At 35.6% G+C, this 5,914-nt stretch overlaps 1 long non-coding RNA gene across 1 annotated transcript in view; it reads right to left on the reverse strand.

Annotated features, from left to right (window-relative positions):
• Positions 1-2,697, reverse strand: part of LOC116084431 — a 12,364-nt gene extending 9,667 nt beyond the window's left edge. Inside the window, exon 1 of the long non-coding RNA XR_004116108.1 lies at positions 2,585-2,697. This is a non-coding gene — a long non-coding RNA (uncharacterized LOC116084431). The remainder of the gene's footprint in view (positions 1-2,584) is intronic.
• Positions 2,698-5,914: the final 3,217 nt, after the last annotated feature.

Below are 5,914 nucleotides of genomic sequence, written 5' to 3' on the forward strand. Positions count from 1 at the left end.
GTTATTTTAATTATTTATATTTCAAATGTTATTACCCTTCCTAGATTCCCCTCCACAAGCTCCTTACCTCCTTCTCTCTCCTCCCTGCCTCTATGAGGGTGCTCCCCCAACCGCCCATCCAATCCTGCCTCAGCACCCCAGCATTCTCCTATTCTGGGTCATCAAGTCTCCGCACAACCAAGGGATTCTATAAAGTTTTGTACATTTCTATATTAATTTTATAAATCTATTAAAAGTTTATTTTTTCAAATTTACTCTCTTAACTTTAAGGTTATATTTTTCTCCTAGTCTTCGTATATTTGTGCAAGTTTGTACATATGTGGTCATACATACGTTTGTGTTCACTCACGTGTGTGTGTGTGTGTGTGTGTTTGTGTGTGTGTGTGTAGACTTGAAGATGATATTATGAATCTTTCTTGGGAGATTGTAATATTTTTAGAAATAACATTTTAGATTTCATTACATCATTTAAAAATAAAGTTGACTGTGTGGCTTCTTCCCTCCCTCCATATTACTCGATATTTCACATACATCAAAAATATTGCTTAAAACAAAATCCAAGACATACTGTGTTTGTTTTTGAGAATCTTACTGTTCTAGCATTGCCTAATCTATGACCAGTTTATATTAACACAATGTTTTAAAGTAGAAAGTAAACTTGTCCTGAAATTACTTTTTTCAATAGGTTTTAATTTAATTGTTGAAAATAAAATAGTATGTTTGAGTTGATAGAAATAGAAAGATTCACTTTATAGAATTTCTTATTTTTTGTAATTTTATATATCATTTATTTTTTAATTTGATTCATCTGGTTAGGACTATATATAAGCAATTTACATGGTAAGGTGGACTTAGCACTTTCAAGCCCTATTTCTCCCAAACCATTATTTATTAAAATAAAGTCTACATTATTTAAGCAAATATAGTACATGTGATTATAAGATAGGTGTAGCTCATTGATGAAATCCTAACACATAGCATGAGCTCCAGACCATATTATACTATGGAAGGAAAGCTTGTTCATAAACAAAAATTTTAAAGGTATTTCAGAGATGAACTATATTCTAATACATCATTAAAAAAGAAAAAAGATAACATAATAGTTAGATTTAAGGAAAATTGAGTAAGTACCATATTAATTTTTGTTTAGTATAGTGTTAATTTTAAATTATGTGTTGTCATATATATATATACATATATATATATGTAACATACATTTTGTTCTTTATAGTTTAATTGTAGAAGAATTCACTTGCATAAGTAAAAGTATCACTTTAAAATTACCTTTATAATGATGTGTTGCTTCATTTGGATCCATAGTAAATAACCAGCATAATGATTCTCATGAACAGATGAAAGGTAAGAAAAGGTTAAGGCCAGATAAAGTACTCTGAGTAATGAGAGACCAGAAGTAATGGAGAGAATTCAGACTTGGGAGCAACACTACCTCCATTTTATAAATGTGCCTACCTCCATTTTGTAGGAAAATATTTAAATGTCTGGTACAGCCCATGTCAGGAGTAACTGAGATTGAAATGCTATAGGAGGAGAATTTGTATCATTCATAGATGATTTATTCTAAATCTAATCTTAAGAATAAGGAGTATGCTGTCTCAATTAGAAACTGAGTCTCAAGAGTACCTATTGTTACAGAACATAAAGTCAATAACATCTCCAGCTATAGAAAAGGAAACAGTAGAACAGATAATCCTGACCATAGAACAATCCAAGAGATTGTTAACATAACTAAATGAGCTAACCTCTGGAAGCAGGAGGGGAGGGGACCCTCCAGAATGTACCAGAGATCTGGGAAGTGAAAGACTCTCAAGACTCAAAGGGAGGATCTTAGATGAAATGCTTTACAGTGGGGAGAGGGAACCTGTAGAGCCCACCTCCAGCAGAAAGAAAGACAGGGCATCAAGTGAGGGATGGGGTTGCCATCCCACAGTCAAAAACTCTGACCCATAATTTTTCCTGTCTCAACGAAATGCAGGGACAGAAATGAAGAAGAGCCTGAGGGAAAGGAGGCCCAAAGTGGGATCCAGCTCAAGGGAAGGCCCCAAGGCCTGACATTATTACTGAGGCTCACAAAAAGAGGCCTGTCATGACTGCCCCCTGAAGGACCCAATGAGCAGCTGAAAGAGTCAGATGCAGATATTTACAACAACCTAATGGACAGAAGCTGCTGACCCCTGTAGGTGAATTAAGAAAAATCTAGAGGAAGCTTAGGAGGAGAGCAACCTTATAGGAAGATCAGTAGTCTCAACCAACCTGGACCCCCGAGATCTCTCAGACACTGGGCCATCAACAGGCAGCATACAGCAACTGACATAGGCCCCCAACACATATACAGCAGAGGACTACCAAGTCTGGACTCAATCAGAGATGAGGCACCTAACCCTAAGAGACTGGAGGCCCCAGGGAGTGGGGAGGTTTTGTGGGGTAGGGGAGTGGGGGCATCCTCATGGAGATGTGGGAGGAGGCATGGGATGTGGAATAGTCAGAGGATGGACCTGGAAGGGGATAAAATCTGGACTGTAAAAAAAGATTAAATAAAATAAAAAGAAAATCGTTTATAGCTCACCGAGTCACAGGAGTGTTGTATGGCTCTGGGATTAGCCTCTGGACATGGGAAAAGTACAAGTGGCCATACTCCAAAGGAAATCAACTCCACTGGCCATCAACTGCCTATTCAGCTACCAGTTGGAACTTGGAGGACCCTTCCTACTCTGTGTTAGAATCGTCAATTGCATTAATAGTATGCAAATCTATGCATGTAATAGCAGTTGCTGTGAGATCCTGTGTCCAACTGCCATGCCATGTCCTGTCCAGAGAATAACATATCACAGCACTACTCCCCATCGTCCTAGGCTTGTATTCTGTCTTCCTCCTCACCCATGATGCATCTTGCACCTTTGTTGACTTGAGAGTGTCAATATCGATCTTTACCCATTCATGGCTGAGTATTCACAGGTGTTTGTTCTCAACATTTGGACAGTTATGAGACTGTATTATCTATTCTCTAGTAAATAATAATCTTCTCTAACAAAGGCTGAGCAGGACAATAGATACTTATAAACAGATATTGCAAAGGCAGTTCTGACAACATGACTATTTAAGAAAACATACGAATTTCTCCACTTGTCTTCCTATGGCCTTTTAACCTTTATCATGATCACATTTAAAGTAGCAGCCATGAGTTATCTCCTATATAGCTGGCCTAAATGCAATCCAAAGAACTGATAGTTGCCCCATAAACAGTCTTCTTAGCCTTGCATCAGTGACTACTTTTAAAGTAATTGAATGCAGAGTCCCAAACTCCTCCCTAGGGTAACAGCACTATGATATTTAGGGTAGAGGTAGATAATTTTTGCTCATTAGAAGTTGATTTTGGTCTTTTTAAATACATGTACGTGAAGTCATTATAGGACACTTATTTTCAATGTAAATTGATTAGAGACTGAAAAGGAAGACGGTGATAAGGAAGCAGCAGGAGTTATATGGTGTGGTAATGAGGTAAGAAAATGATTTTTATGATTACCAATTATTCCATTAATGAGGAAATTAATCAAATAGGAGAAGCATAATTGGAAAACTGATGAGTGGATATGATTTAGTGTATCACATTGAGGCTCAGTTAAGGTACAGAGAAATGATCACATGCTTAATCCTAAAATGTTACTTTGCATGCCAGACTTCAGGTCGGTACAAGGAAATGAAGGACATCTGCAAAAGGTGCAAGACGATTTTCTGGAATTTCTGAGTTTAATGTTGGATTCTTAAAATAAGCTGATAAGTGTCATGTTCTCTACACTACATATAGAGTTTCGACTTTTAATGATACCTTATAATTAACTACATCAGAGCATATATTTTCTGAGGGAATACTGGTTCCACACTTTAGCCAGGATATATTATAATAGTCAATGTCAATATAATCATCTTGTAGCAAAAGATCACTAAAATTGATTTACACACAAATTGACCATAAAGGCATGAAAATCTCAAAAAGAAATCTAAAAGGAAAGGGATAATTAGAGAGCACAGTAGCAATAGTGATATTTTATATTTTTAAAATACACTAAAACTAGGCTCAATTTAAAATTTTTGTGTTTCCACCATCTGTTTTTTATTAGATATTTTCTCTATTTACATTTCAAATAGTATCTCCTTCCTGTACATTGAATTTATTTTGTTCTATATAAAAGTCTTTTTCATGGATGTGATCCATGTGATCAAATAGCAAATTGTGCCTTAGTACAGATTATGAGGGAACATTCACCCAAGGAGACACAAAGTATGTTACAATACTAATGTTAATTCAAAGGAATGTGAAGCTACATGTAGAACTAGATTCATATGGGTGTCCGAGTCTGGACCAATTAACAGTATCAGGAATTGCAGCAGCATATGGCTCTTCTGTAGAGCCTGCCTGAGAGCCAGCAACTACAGAGGACAAGATGTTTGTTCAGAGATACCCACAGTGATCTATTGCTCTCACCACAGACATATTAAATGAGTAAATGGAAGGCTCAATTTAATTCACCTATAGTGAACCATTAACTGCCATGTTCAGAATATCATATTTTGGTATAGTTTATTTTAAGAAAAATATGTAGAAAAAGTTAAAGAACAAAAACATTTTTAGGAAGGTATTAGAGTTTTCCATTTCCAAATAATATCATTTTATACTAGAAACTTAGATGATTATGATCAAAAATACCATGTCTTATTAATTTTCCAGGCTTTGCCTATACAAAATGGAGGTTTTGCATCTATAAAGTGGGACCATAACCAACACTAGAAAGTATTTTGGCAATGTTTAGAAGAAATACAATATTCCATGAAAATTTCTAAAATGACTACAGCAAACAGCAAGAATACTACTAACATTTTCCTTTCTTATGAACATATTAGATTAATTAGACAATGGCAGCAATTTTCTATTTATGTTTTAGGAAATACATTTCATTGAAACAGTATGTAAGTCTTTGTCTTGAGGAAGTTTGAAAGCTAAAACAGGATTCAATGAAACAGGGTTAAGGTATCTGCAGAGCTGCACACTGCTTTGAGGGTTTAAGGGACAATGCAGAGCTGCACACTGCTTTGAGGGTTTAAGGGACAATGCAGAGCTGCACAGTGCTTTGAGGGTTTAAGGGACAATGCAGAGCTGCACAGTGCTTTGAGGGTTTAAGGGACAGTGCAGATCTGCACACTGCTTTGAGGGTTTAAGGGACAATGCAGAGTAGCACACTGCTTTGAGGGTTTAAGGGACAATCACATTCTGGGAGGGTTGTTTGTTTTTTGTTTTTATTTATTTTTATTTTTTACTTTTTTTCAACTTGTAACCAGAAATTTTCTAGTTAATGGCTTATTCCTTCCTGAACAAAGCCAAAATAGTAGCATGTTCAAATACCTGTCTCTAGTTGACAACCATGTCATCTTATTTGCATAAAATTAGGCCTACCCAGAAAATACACAATAAACTTTCTTTAGAAGATTATTAAATGAATTTACTCTGGAAAGAAGGGTATATAAAGGTTCTAAAGAAAAGATTTGCATCTTTGGAAAGCCATTGTACTGTGGATAGCCAAATAACATGACTTTGTTTTATAACAGTAAGTTTCTGTTTTATTAAATCTATTCTATAAAGATGCATCTTAGTTTTAAATTATGTACATATTCTTAAGTATTAGTTCATAAACATCTTTGTTTTATTTATCTATTTATTTTTCTTTCTTGTGTTGTGTGCTGGTTCATAAACATATGCATTTGCCATGTAAGCACATATGTGTGTGTGTGAGTATGTGTGGGTGGGTGGGAGCGTGCATGCACGCATGTGCATGTGCAAATATGAATGACAGGTGAAAAGATTGGATATTGTGCCTCAGACATTACTCATCTTGTTTTTTTT

Source organism: Mastomys coucha, unplaced genomic scaffold (assembly GCF_008632895.1).
Source record: "Mastomys coucha isolate ucsf_1 unplaced genomic scaffold, UCSF_Mcou_1 pScaffold9, whole genome shotgun sequence".
Taxonomy (NCBI): Eukaryota; Metazoa; Chordata; class Mammalia; order Rodentia; family Muridae; genus Mastomys; species Mastomys coucha.